This window comes from Thalassophryne amazonica, chromosome 23 (assembly GCF_902500255.1).
Source record: "Thalassophryne amazonica chromosome 23, fThaAma1.1, whole genome shotgun sequence".
NCBI lineage: Eukaryota > Metazoa > Chordata > Actinopteri > Batrachoidiformes > Batrachoididae > Thalassophryne > Thalassophryne amazonica.
In genome coordinates this window covers 31957542-31972509 of record NC_047125.1, presented here as the reverse complement: position 1 = coordinate 31972509, position 14968 = coordinate 31957542, and the positions used below count along the sequence as shown (strand labels likewise).

The 14968-nt window shown below is 40.6% G+C and overlaps 1 protein-coding gene across 2 annotated transcripts in view; it reads left to right on the top strand.

Moving 5' to 3' along the window:
- The first annotated feature begins 5060 nt into the window (after positions 1 to 5060).
- Positions 5061 to 14968, top strand: part of LOC117504807 (putative GPI-anchored protein pfl2) — a 29617-nt gene continuing 19709 nt past the window's right edge. The window contains exon 1 of one of the 2 annotated variants that reach the window (XM_034164324.1): positions 5061 to 5273. The gene's annotated coding sequence lies outside the window, so the exon portion shown is untranslated. The remainder of the gene's footprint in view (positions 5274 to 14968) is intronic. The other variant, XM_034164325.1, reaches the window with a different exon arrangement.

Sequence of the window (14968 nt, the reverse complement as noted above, 5' to 3'; positions counted from 1 at the left end):
GACAACACCCACCCAGGCAAACAACCGGTTGATCTCCACCCCTCCAAAGTGGCCATCTACCTGCCACAGCCATGTGAAATATGGGCGTGTCCTTGGGCTTCTCTAGCTCATGAGGTTCTCAACACTGAGTGACCCACGTGATACATCATAACCAGATAAAAGCCATACATAGCCAAAATGTCTGAACTGATATTCCCTCACAATGCAAGTGATACTCCTCATCTGCGTCTCCCAAAGCAACCATTTGTTTGAAACAGGGCAAACGCAGTAAAGTCAACCCAGCAGATATACTTGACAACTGAACAGCGCTGCAATGCATTAAGAATAAGAAGCACATAGTCTGCACTAACCTGGGCAAACTTTGATGAGCTGACCAAGTGATTGTTTTCTGCAGAAGGCTTTTCCAAAGTACAGTTCAATTGTTTGTGACCTCTGACCACAAAATCAATAGGTATTTTGGGATCACCATCCCAAAGACACATACCAAGTCTGGTGACAATTAGACATTGCACTCACAATATTTTTTACAAAGTATGCTCCAGAAGACAAAAAAAAACAAAACAAAAAAAAACTACAGGCTTCTTGGGGTCACTATGCGTAATGCATGTAGCATGTTTGGTGACAACCCGGCCAGTATAACCAGGCACTGGATGGTACCACCACCACTCAGTCTGTGCACACACTACCTACCAAGTCGACCCAGCAGCCACCCTGCACTGTCTGTTGCAAGCCTCCTGCGACCAATCATTTTTTGAGTGTGTGCTAATTTCAATTTCATTTGGTCACATATTTGCGAGTGCACGTTTTTGGGAATGTGTTCCCAAAGTGTGGTTTTGTGTGTGGTTTTCCTCTTTAAGAGACATTTTTTTCACAGGTGCCACTTATACTCCGGTATGACTTATACTCTGGAACGATAATCGCGACCCTGTTCTGTGGAATAAACTCCCTGCATCAACAAACCAGCAGATTCTGTAGAGACTTTCAAGTCCAGACTTAAGACACACTTATTTTCCCTATTAACCCTGCTCCAAAGACCTACAACATCATCTTGCTTCAGATAGTGTCTCTGTGCATCGTTCAACTATACAGCGCACTTTGCACAAAGAGATGCTGTAATGCAGAGGAAGCCTTTTCTGCGTACAATCCATAAACAGAGTCGCTTGAGGTATGCCAAAGCACATTTGAACAAGCCAGCTTCGTTTTGGAATAAGGTGCTGTGGACTGATGAAACTAAAATTGAGTTATTTGGATATAACAAGGGGTGGTATGTATGGCTGAAAAAGAACACAACATTCCAAGAAAAACACTTGCTACCTACAGCAAAATTTGGAGGTGGTTCCATCATGCTGTGAGGCTGTGTGGCCAGTGCAGGTACTGGGAATCTTGTTAAAGCTGAGGGTCACATGGATTCCAGTCAATAACAGCAGTTTCTTGAGAAAAATGTTCATGAATCAGTGACAAAGTTGAAGTTGTGCCGGGGCTGGATCTTTCAACAAGACAATGGCCCTAAACACTGCTCAAAATCTACTAAGGCATTCACGCAGAGGAACAAGTACAACGTTCTGGGATGGCCATCTCAGTCCCCAGACCTGAATGTTATTGAAAATCTGTGCTGTGATTTTAAGCAGCCTGACCATGCTCGGAAACCAATAAACCTGAGATGTTTTGTCAAGAAGAAACGTCCAAAATACCTTCAACCAGAATCCAGACTCTCATTGGAAGCTATAGGAAAAGTTTAGAGGCTGTTATTTCTACAAAAGCAGGCTCTACTTAATATTGATGTATTTTTTCTGTTGGGGTGCCCAAATTTATGCACCTGCCTAATTTTGTTTAAAGAATTATTGTACACTTTCTGTACATCCTATAAACTTCATTTCAGTTCTCAATTATCAGTGTGTTTATCTGCTATATGATATATTTAACTGAAATTGCTGATCCAAACAACCAATGATTTATAAAGGAAAATCATGAAAATCATAAGTGGTGCCCAACCTTTTACATACAACTGTATGTGCAGGAGCTTTGGACAAGTCAACATGATGGCAGTTTAATTCTGCACAGACACAAACCTTTGACATGAAGTAGGGAAGGTGATGGGCTAGTGGTTAAAGCATTGGGCTTGAGACCAGAGGATCCTTGGTTCTAAGGGCCCTTGGGCAATCCCCTAGTTGATCCCCTTAATCCCCAAGTTGCTCCCAGTGTGTAGTGAGTACCTTGTATGCAGCACCCTGACATCGGGGTGAATGTGAGGCATTACTGCGAAGTGCTTCGAGCGTCTGATGCAGACGGAAAAGCGCTATATAAATGTAGTCCATTTAAGAACACAAACAGTTTTCAGCATTTTAGAAATGCTGCTGTGACGAAGGTGTGAGTCATCTTGTCTGCTGTGTACAGCAGTATCTTGATGTACAACAGAATCAAGCCTCCTTTGTGTATTTCTCAACTGACGACAACCCTTTCAGTGGTATCTATGACACATCAGCTCTTTTTGGATGTCTTGAGAACACAATGACCTCCAGATCACCGTCCAAACACTGTTCTTGGAATGCAGAAAATCTGCTCCAGTCAGTTTAGGATTGTGTGGAACAGCTCATTTCTTCATGTGACTGGCTCGATGTGGAATACTGCAGTATCAATTGGTTGGTAAGGTTAGACCTTACTTGTGTAAAGTGCCTTGAGGCAACTTTGTTGTGATTTTGTGCAATATAAATGAAAATGAATTGAAAACTGAAATCAATTCTCAAGTACCATCTTTAACATCTTATTCCAAAGCAGGTCCTGAGTTTTTCCCCCATTTATATTGTGTTTGTTGTTGATTTTTTTTTTTTGTACTTCAAGTTGGAGTTTCTAATAAGTTTTTTCTTTCCTTCTCTCAAGTGGAAAGTGGTGGCTAATTTAGTCCTCGTCCAGACGGATATAAAATGATCTTTGCTTTCAAATAGTGTTCTGTAAAACACGGCACGTTTCATCATTTATCCGTGTTCACACTAAAACACTCAAACTGACCAAAAAAAGTTGTAGTCCATACGCCAGGTCAAGCACATATGCCATGTGATGCTGTATATTGTGTGAGTACATGTGCATGTGTTTTACACATGCACGCACATGCACTCACACACTGGATTCATTCTCTGGATTTATGGCATGACAGAGAGAGACAGAGAGAGAAGCTACAAGCTAAATACAAGCTAAGTATTAAATTATTCAATTGCCATACTTCCGTTTGGATCTGTCTTGTGTGTGTGCATCAGAGACCGGCGCACCACATGGAAAAATTTTGGATTATACAAAGACTGGCGCGTCATGTAGAAAAAGTCTGGATTTTACAAATCACGCAAAATAAGAAAACAGATGTCGAGTCCATATAAACTTTGATGTCCCTATTAATGAATCCGACTATTTTATTGATATAGGGAGATCATTCCACAAAATAGGTGCAGGGTAAGAGAAGGCTCTGTGGCCTGCAGACTTTTTATTCACCCTAGGGGCACAAAGTAGCCCTGCGCCCTGAGAACGCAGAACCCCTTCCAGTACGTAGGGTCAACTAAGTAGGGAGGTGCTAGTCCGTGAATAATTTTATAGGTTAACAGCAGAACCTTAAAATCCAACTTCACAGAGACAGAAAGCCAGTGAAGAGACGCCAAAATGGGTGTAATGTGATCAAACTTTCTGCAGCAGTATTTTGAACCAACTGGAGACCCCTAATGCTGGACTGCGTTACACCAGAAAATAGAACATTGCAATAGTCCAATCTAGAAGAGACAAACACATGAATCAGGGTCTCAGCATCAGCCATACACAGGATGGGACGAATCCTCGCTATGTTCGCAGGTGAAAGACAGCAGTCCTTGCAATATCTCTAATGTGTAGGTCAAAAGGACAATGTGGGATCAAAAATCACCCCAAGGTTCCTCACTTTGCCAGTGTGATGTATGATACACGAGCCTAGGTTAAGCGTTAGCTGGTCAAACTGATGCCGATGTCTCGCTGGACCACGAACCATCATTTCAGTCATGTCCGAGTTTAAAAGTAAGAAACTGCTGGACATCCAGCTTTTCACTGACACAAGGCAATCCTCTGATTTTATGTGTATGAGATTACCAGCAGTTATCAGCATGTACAACTGAGCATCATCAGCATAGTAATGACAGGTAATCCCAATATATGCCCAAGGGGTGCTGTATAAAGGAAGAAAAGCAGGGGGCCTGAGACAGACTCCTGTGGAACATCAGAATCACCAAGGTTAGAGGTAGTGTTGTACAAGATACAATGAGGCCTCTAAACAACATTCTGTCAACAAATAAATTCTGCCTTTTTGCAAATTTTCCCCCTTCAAACATTTTCTCCCATTGTGAACTAATCAAGACACTGGGTGTGTGTGTGTGTGTTTTAATAATAAAAAACAAAATACTGCATACTGCTTTGGAACAGACAACACTGCTTTTCTCACAGGCCAGCTTGTTTTATCTACTTCTTCTTGTGTGCATTCCTTGAGTCCATGTAAAGCCAGACTGTCATCGTATCATCGCAGATCCTGTCTGGGGAGTTTAACAGTGTCATATGATATGATCTGCTCAAAATGAAATGCTTTTGTGAAAAAGGAAAAAAAAAAAAAAATCCCACTGTGCATCTCATACATTTGCTGTTGTTTACCCCTGTTTTAGTATTGCACCCACTTGTCATGTATGCCCATCCTTATCTGTGGTTCTTTGGGGAGCTTGAACTCACTAAAGTACCTGTGAGCAAGGTCCTGAGGTGTGTAGTTCTTGGTGTGCATTTGGGTGCATTGCATGGCGTGCAGTGTGTGTGAAGCATTATTGTTTAGCATCTACATCAAGTAAAAAAAAAAAAAAAAAAAATCATAGAAATAAAGCCCATTTATTATTTGTACATGTAATAACAGTCTTTCCTTTTCACCTGCTTTAAGACTCTTATTTTTCAGCACCTAACACTTCAGAAATTACGTGTGTGATGTCAGAAGGCTGGCGAGGCTTAAAAAAAAAAAAAAATTACGACACCTTAAGTCACAGTCTTTTTAAGACACACCTTCAATCAGAACAGTCTTCTTGTGTGAGCATCACTCATCCCTCCTCCTTTGGTTAAATAGCGATAAGGCTGACCAGGTGTCACATCTTTACCTGGGCATCAGTTCAAAGTATCAGGAAATCTACATGGATAGCAGTCTCTGCTGCACAGAACTGCAGTGTTGTCATCCTCATTCTCTTTTTAAAAACAAATTTTGACTTCTGACATTCAAGACAAGACATCTACAGGTAGGCAACAACACCAGCTTGGAAACAATCTGATGTTGGTGTACATATCGTGGAACTGTGTTAATTGGATTGATAGAGTTCTGTCGCAAACTGACTGAAGGTGATAGTAGAAGTACTGTGATTCATTATAATAAATTTGTTATTTTTTGCTTGGTTTTTGACAAAAAGCTGAGTAAATACTGTTGTGATGTGTGATAACACTGTTATCACACATCAGGAGAATCACACTTTCTGAATATAAATGAAACACCTTAAGTGTGGCAAACTGCACATAAAAGTAGCAAATAAAGTGTAAGATTAAATGAATAAATAAATGAATAAAATCACTATTTATAATTCTGCTCATAAGCCACTGTCATCGTAAAATAAAATTGGAGTAAAATGTCCCTGAAAATGTCAAAGAACAGATATCAGCCTATTTTCCAAGGCACTGTGAGCCTAATTTACAAAGATCCCACATGATGTAATAACTGTAATGTACTGCAGTGAGCTTTAAAACTTTTGAGTGCTGTGTTGGAGAAGGTCAAATCACCAGAATTCAGAAAATGTTCCAGACTGACCATCTCCAATTTGTTATTATTCCAGGTCAACAGCATTCAAAACTTCAGCCTTTTTGAGGTACTGGGGCTTTAAAAAGGAGCATGCCACTAATTTTAATGCAAAAATGATTGGTACAGAAAAAGATACTCAGTTCAATAAGTCATTAGTTTTGAAGTATTACCGTTATAACTACTAACTAATCATACAAAATGCTTAAAACTTTCAGGAATTAGCTCCTTTGATATATTTGTGTGATTGATTGATTTATGTACAGTGGTTCTGCAATTTACATTTATGTTTATGGTGAAACATTACAAATTTGATACCTGAAAAAATATAGTTTGGTTCAAGATACAAACTTCATTCATACCTTATCAATACATGAGCAATTTGGATTTGAAATATAGGTCAGAATTTTTATTTTTTAAATTTCATGCCTCATAAAACAGAAAAATTTCATTTTGAAAATACTTAGTGATAATAGTAGCATAATATGACAAAAATACCAAAAGTTGAAAGACCTGATGTGCTTCAATGTGGAAATACAGAGGGCCAAAACTGCTCCAAAGCACAAACAAAAAATGTCTTTAAAAAAAAACACAACAAAAAAAAAAAACAACCCTTTTCCAGCAAGCTATAAACTGACATGTATGCAACTGTGGATCTTCTTTTATAGTACTTCAGAGAGAACGACTCCTGTAAATTTCATGCATCCAGCATGAAAAGTTGAAAAGCTGTGATTAACTGAACTTGGCATCTTTTTCTGTACCAGTCCTTTTTGCAGTAAAAACCAGTGTCATAGCTCATTTTTAAGCCCAAATATCTCAAAAACCAGTGAAGATATACAGTGCATCTGGAAAGTACTCACAGTGCTTCACTTTTTTTTCACAAAATAGAGTAAATTCATTTTTACTCACAACACCCCATAATGACAACATGAAAAAAGATTCAGGCACAGGCAATTTCAGAAAAAGTCTGCTTTTTTAGACGTTTAATTATTGTTTCATCAATGGTACTGAAGCAAACTGGTGGATAGTTATGCTGTGTTCTGCTGGTGGATCTCACAGAGAACAGTTTTCTGCATGTTTTTTCTGCGCACAGAATGAATCATATCAGCCGAGATCATCTAGATGTGCGTGTGGATTTCTCTGTGTGTTGTAGACAAAGAGTGGCAAGGGGTGAGCACAAAATTAATTAACTGGAATTTGATGAATTTCTTTTCATTCCCTGCAACACAAAGAACGCTCAAATGCTGTTTACATTAAAGAAACATATTTACAATAGGGCTGCAACTATTGATTATTTTAGTAAACGAGTATTCTATTGATTATTCTGGCGATTAATCGAGTAATCAGATAAAAAGTACGTTTGAGTTTTTAAATATCAATATTCAAGGACTCTCCCTACTAAGCAATGGCACAATGTCGCTGCGCCAAAGTCTTGACATGCTGCTGAAATGGCAATGGGTTGTGTCTTTCTAGTTTGTTTTATTAACCATTTTTAAGTTGTTTGTGTTTTTAATGTTGGTGGACAAGGTCCCTGTGTGATTTTTTTTTAATTCCTATTTTTCTACGATTCAGCAGATGCATTTCAGCTGGAGGTTGAACATGCAAGCCTCAATATCAGTTTTTTATTTTATTAAAGTTACAGTGTTTGTGAAGCATTGTGTGTTGCCTACAAAAGTTAAAATTAAAAAGCGAAACACTCAGTGCGAGTCTGAGCAAAACACAGATGAAAGAGTGGACTTCTGTTGAGAGGATCATCTTTCAGAAACTGTTTGTCAGTGTGGCCGGGAACAGAGCTGTAGTGGTGTGAGGGGCTCCCCTCACACCGGGCAGAGAGACAGCAGCCAGCCGCAGGGCGAATACTCTCTCCCCATGTAGAGCGGGCCGAATGTTTTTTAAAATAGACAAACACACTGCTTCGCTTTAAATGTGCAGTAGGTCAATTTCAGATGATCAATGTGGACCATTTTTCTCTTAAAAGGCCTTTTTTTTTTTACTGTGTGTCACGTTGGAAAGGTGTAGCGATCATTGCTAATTTGATTAGCTGTTACGCTCTAGTCTTCTTCTGTTTTTTTCTGAGGATGTTGCAGCACCACACACCAGAGCCTGGCATATGCACTACAACATTAAATAAACCTTCGAGGCACAGAACTTGCCTCGAACATTTTTTGTAATCGAATTATTCGAGTTTCTCGAGTAATCGTTTCAGCCCTAATTTGCAAAATTTACTGCAGCCTTCACATGAAAGTGACTTTTTAAGTGTAGCAATGACAGGAATGATCAGGAGTCGCACTAAAATGTACTTTTAAAGTGGGGGACGCCTGTCCAGCTATTAGGGCCCCTTCCCACACAGCACGAATAAGTAGGAATCAGGGTGAATCACAACGAAACAGCCCGAATGAGCGAACACCCAAAACATTGAGTCAATGTCAGGAGGGACACACGGTCGGGCAGGCGTGAACGATCCCGCTGTGAGAGTTTTGTGCGCAAACAGTGTGAGCAGCAGGAGCATGTGGAGCCACATTGTGCTGCTGGTTTAGATCACGGTTTAGGGGAAGGATACAAAAAGCTATCTCAGAGATTTCAGCTGTCAGTTTCCACTGTGAGGAACATAGTGAGGAAAAGGAAGACCGCAGGCACAGTACTAGTTAAGGCCCGAAGTGGCAGGCCAAGAAAAATCTCAGATAAGCCTAAGCGAAGGATGGTGAGAACAGTCAGTCAACCCAGAGACCTGCTCCAAAGAGCTACAACATGATCTTGCTTCAGATAGTGTCTCTGTGCATCGTTCAACTATGCACTGCACTTTGCACAAAGAGATGCTGTAATGCAGAGCAGGTCTTTTCTCCGTACACGCCACAAACAGAGTCGCTTGAGGTATGCTAAAGCACATTTGGACAAGCCAGCTCCATTTTGGAATAAGGTGCTGTGGACTGATGAAACTAAAATTGAGTTATTTGGACATAGCAAGGGGTGGTATGCATGGCTGAAAAAGAACACAGCATTCCAAGAAAAACACTTGCTACCTACAGTAAAATTTGGAGGTGGTTCCATCATACTGTGGGACTGTGTGGCCAGTGCAGATACTGGGAATCTTGTTAAAGCTGAGGGTCACATGGATTCAGTCAATATCAGCAGATTCTTGAGAACAATGTTCATGAATAAGCGACAAAGTTGAAATTGCGCCGGGGCTGGATCTTTCAACAAGACAACGACCCTAGAAACTGCTCAAAATCTACTAAGGCATTTATGCAGAGGAACAAGTACAACGTTCTGGAATGGCCATGTCAGTCCCCAGACCTGAATATTATTGAAAATCTGTGGTGTGATTTTAAGCAGGCTGTCCATACTCGGAAACCAACAAACCTGAGATGTTTTGTAAAGAAGAATGGTCCAAAAATACCTTCAACCAGAATCCAGACTCTCAATGGAAGCTATAGGAAGTGTTTAGAAGCTGTTATTTCTGCAAAAAGGAGGATCTACTTAATATTGATGTATTTTTTCTGTTGGGGTGCCCAAATTTATGCACCTGCCTAATTTTCTTTAAAGAATTATTGCACACTTTCTGTAAATCATATAAACTTCATATCATTTCACTGAGCCAAAATTCCAATGATTTATAAAGGAAAATCATGGAAATCATCAGGGGTGGCAAAACATTTACATACCACTGTACACACACACACACTCACATACATACATACATATATATATATACACACACACAACCCCAATTCCAATGAAGTTGGGATGTTGTGTAAAATGTAAATATAACCAGAATACAATCATTTGCAAATCCTCTTCAACCTATATTCAATCGAATACACCACAAAGACAAGATATTTAATGTTGACACTGATAAACTTTATTGTTTTTGTGAAAATATTTGCTCATTTTGAAATGGATGCCTGCAACACATTTCAAAAAAGTTGGGACAGTGGTATATTTATCACTGTTACATCACCTTTCCTTCTAACAACACTCAATTAGCATTTGGGAACTGAGGACACTAATTGTTAAAGCTTTGTAGGAGGAATTCTTTCCCATTCTTGCTTGATGTATGACTTGGCTTCATAATGCGCCACACATTTTCAATGGTCGACAGGTCTGGACTGCAGGCAGGCCATCTAGTACCCGTACTCTTTTACTACAAAGCCACGCTGTTGTAACACGTGCAGAATGTGGCTTGACACTGTCTTGCTGAAATAAGCAGGGACGTCCCTGAAAAAGACGTTGCTTGGACGGCAGCATGTGTTGCTCCAAAACCTGGATGTACCTTTTAGCATTGATGGTGCCATCACAGATGTGAAAGCTGTCCATGCCATGGGCACTAACACACCCCATACCATCACAGATGCTGGCTTTTGAACTTAGCATTGGTAACAATCTGGATGGTCTTTTTCCTCTTTTATCTGGAGGACACGACGTCCATGATTTCCAAAAACAATCTGAATCAGACCACAGCACACTTTTTCACTGTCCATTTCAAATGAGCTCGAGCCCAGAGAAGGCGGCAGCTTTTCTGGATGTTGTTGATATATGGCTTTCTATTTGCATGCTAGAGTTTTAACTTGCACTTGTAGACGTAGCAACGAACTGTGTAAACTGACAATGGTTTTCTTTAGTGTTCCTGAGCCCACGCGGTAAGATCCTTTATACGAGGGCTGTCAATAAAGTATAGGTCCTTTTTATTTTTTTCAAAAACTATATGGATTTCATTCATATGTTTTTATGTTAGACATGCTTGAACCCTCGTGTGCATGCGTGAGTTTTTCCACGCCTGTCGGTGACGTCATTCGCCTGTGAGCACTCCTTGTGGGAGGAGTCGTCCAGCCCCTTGTCAGAATTCCTTTGTATGAGAAGTTGCTGAGAGACTGGCGCTTTGTTTGATCAAAATTTTCTAAACCTGTGAGACACATCGAAGTGGACACGGTTCGAAAAATTCAGCTGGTTTTCGGTGAAAATTATAACGGCTGATGAGAGATTTTGAGGTGATACTGTCGCTTTAAGGGATGTTGCGCAGCGCTCCCGGGCGCCGTCGTCAGCCTATTTCAAGCTGAAAACCTACACATTTCAGGCTCTATTGATCCAGGACGTCGTGAGAGAACAGAGAAGTTTCAGAAGAAGTCGGTTTCAGCATTTTATCCGGATATTCCACTGTTAAAGGAGATTTTTTTAATGAAAGACGTGCGGACGGGTCCGTGCGTCGGGACGCAGCCGGCGCGGTGCAGCGGCACAGGAAAAACACCTCCGTGTTGATAACCATTTGTAAAATCCAGGCGGCTTCTGATGGCTTTCAGTGGAGTGAGTATATGAGAAATTGTTTAACAGCTGGGCATGTTCCATCTTGTACTTAAGGCTTCCAACAGAGGTGTTTTTCCGGCGGAGCGTCGCGGCGGCTGCGAGCTGACGCTGCAATCCGTCCGCACGTCTTTCATTAAAAAAAATCTCCTTTAACAGTGGAATATCCGGATAAAATGCTGAAACCGACTTCTTCTGAAACTTCTCTGTTCTCTCACGACGTCCAGGATCAATAGAGCCTGAAATGTGGAGGTTTTCAGCTTGAGACAGGCTGACGACGGCGCGTGTGAGCGCTGCGCCACGTCCCGCTCCGTGGGAAGTCCTTAAAGCGACAGTATCACCTCAAATTCTCTCATCAGCCGTTAAAATGTTCACCGAAAACCAGCTGAATTTTTACGAACCGTGTCCACTTCGATGTGCCTCACAGGTTTAGAAAAAATTTTGATCAAACAAAGCGCCAGTCTCTCGGTAACTTCTCAGACAAAGGAATTCCGACGAGGGGCTGCACGACTCCTCCCACAAGGAGTGCTCACAGGCGAATGACGTCACCGACAGGCGTGGAAAAACTCACGCATGCGCACGAGGGTTCAAGCATGTCTGACATAAAAACATATGAATGAAATCCATATAGTTTTTGAAAAAAATAAAAAGGACCTATACTTTATTGACAGAACTCGTACAATGATGTCGGTTTTTCATGCAATGCCGCCTGAGGGATTGAAGGTCACGGGCATTCAATGTTGGTTTTCAGCCTTGCCACAGACATTTAAAAAGTCCTCCAGATTCTCTGAATTTTCTGATTACATGTAAACTGTAGATGATGGAATACGTAAAATTCTTGCAATTGAACGTTGAGAAACATTGTTCTTAAACTGCTGGACTACTTTTTCATGCAGTTGTTCACAAAGTGGTAATCCTGGTCCCATCTTTGCTTGTGAATGACTGAGACTTTTGGGGATGCTCCTTTTATACCCAATCATGAGTGTCCTCAGTTCCCAAACGCTTATTGAGTGTTGTTAGAAGGAAAGGTGAAGTAACACAGTGGTAAACATACCACTGTCCCAGCTTTTTTTGAAACGTGGTGCAGGCATCCATTTCAAAATGAGCAAATATTTGCACAAAAACAAAGTTTATCAGTTTGAACTAGGGATGTCCCGATCAAGTTTTTTTGGCCCCGATCCGATTCCAAGTCATCCTATTTTGAGTATCTGCCGATCCGACTCCCGATCCGATACTTTCAAAAACTGAATGAACAATGAACAAATGTTAAATATATATTTTCACTTTAATCACATTATTTTATTATTTATCACTTGCACTTCTCCTTGAGGTAGCTTGAACAATCAAGTAATAATCTACCAGACTTAAAAAAATTTCCGTTATTTTATTTGTCTAAAAATAAATGTCCAAGGTTCCTTATGTTAAACAAGAAATTATCTAATCTGAAATAACAGGTGGTTTTAATTTACAGATGAAAGGTTTCTAAAGAACCATTTATTGATTTAGCTATTTTAATTACAAGTGTTCTAAACTTTTTTTAAACAGTGGGATTATGTGGGTTCTTCTTGTCCATAACTTGGCTTCACATAGATGCCTTCTAATTGTTACAGTACTCACAGGTACATTTAGACCTTCTCTGTCACCCTGGAGCTGATCATTGTCCGAGTCTTTGCCCATCTTGTTATTCTTCGATCCATTTGAATGGTGTTTTTCCAAGTCTTTCTGGATTTGTTGCCATTTTAAATCATTGAGATCATCAATTTTTAATCAACGTATGCTGTTCTCCTGAACAATGTCTGGAATGATCCATTTTACTCAGACTTTCAGAGAGACATGCACGGCAATAAGGTAATAAGGGTCACAGAAAGAAAAATGTAGACACTGCTATTTTTGAACAGCTTAATATTCCTTATCTTAATCCAACCATTTTAAGAAATCTAAGTTTTTAACATGACTTAGATCAGACAAAATCAGTTCATCAGTGAAATCACCTGCTGGAGTGGCAGGATGCAAAGAGAACTTGCACCCTCTCAGCCCTTTCTGGAATCGGTTTGAGATCTCTGGTGTATGGAAATAAAAGCTATTTTAAGAATTTTGAGCTGAAGTGATTTTTAAACACACTGTTATTATTTTGAACACAACTGTGTGTGTAGATAATGTTAAGATGTAAAGTTCCTTCAGCTGTTTGCATTCGGGGTCGCCACAGCAAATCCAAGGTGGATCTGCATGTTGAACTGGCACAGGTTTCACCCCAGATGTCCTCCCTGACGCAGGTCCACATTACATGGAAAAATGTGGCAGGGAACCTTCTGCACTGAAACAGAGTGCTATTTGGCAAACACCCCTGCCCGTGTGTGTGTGTGTGTATACAGATATATACAGTTGTCTGTAACAGTTTGGGCACCCCTGATGATTTCCAAGATATTCCTTTATAAATCATTGGTTGTTTGGATCAGAGATTTCATTTAAATATATCATATAGCAAACAGTAACTTAAGTCCCTTCGGCTGCTCCCTTGTTTGCACTTGGGGTCGCCACAGCAAATCCAAGGTGGATCTGCATGTTGAATTGGCACAAGTTTTACGCCGGATGCCCTTCCCGACGCAACTCCACATTACATGGAGAAATGTGGCAGGGGTGGGATTTGAACCCGGAACCTTCTGAACTGAAACCAAGCGCATTAACCACTTGGCCACCACCCCTGCATCATATAGCAAACAAACACAGTGATATTTTAGAAGTTAAAATGAAGTTTATAGGATTTACAGAAAGTGTGAAATAATTCTTTAAGCAAGATTAGGCAGGTACATAAATTCGGGGACCCCAACAGAAAAAACATATCAATATTTAGTAGAGCCACCTTTTACAGAAATAACAGCCTTTAAACGCTTCCAACAGCTTCCATTAAGAATCTGGATTCTGGTTGAAGGTAAATTGGACCATTCCAATAATTAGTGCTAAATGGTGCTCAAATTTATGCACCTGCCCAATTTTATTTAAATAATTATTGCACACTTTCTGTAAATACTATAAACTGTCACCTTGGGACTCTGACGAGGGCGGTCGCATCTCCTCCACTCTCCCTTATCTCTGTTCTCTGCCTTTAATCTTCAAGTCCGTACTTCACCAGACTGTGAATTCCTCAAATTATATTGGATTCTGGATCTACTGGACTACTATTAGATTAACTATGGAATTGATCAGCTGGTCTCTGAACGCTATTGACACCATTTTTTCTACAAGAAGGTCAGGACCGGGGGATCCTACCTGCCCAGATGGAACATATCCTGCAGGCTATGTTCTCGACTCATAGAGGTCTTGGTGTGTTGCATGCTTGGTGCCTTTCTCCGTTGAGGACGTCGAGGATTTATTCATTTTAGGTCTCATGGTAGCAGGGCTGGGACTTTTTTGGCTTATGTGCTGCCCTGATCTACCGGAAAATTGGCAAGACGGCGGCATCAAGAACCACGGCCCCTCGCTTGTCCGTCATGATTAACGAGGCTGGCAAGGCAGTGCATTCTCAGACTGCGATGACTCGAACTCAGGCGCAAATTGGATGACATCTTGGAGCAGGTGCGTGCCTTGCTGTTGAAGCTGAAGATTTCAAGAGGCCAGTGAATAATCTTAATTCATAATTGGGATTTGGTTGTGCAAGTGGAACTGTTAAAAAGTGATTTCACTGCTGAAACCATAACATTACAGGCTCATCAAGCCTGAAGGTCAAATTGCCCGACTGTCTCCTCCAAAGGGATTTGTTTCGGCCTGGGGAACATTGCCTGTTTCTTATCTCATCTCACAAAGACAATAAACTGTTTTTCACAGGACTGAAGCATGTTCCATTCCCTTCCCCCA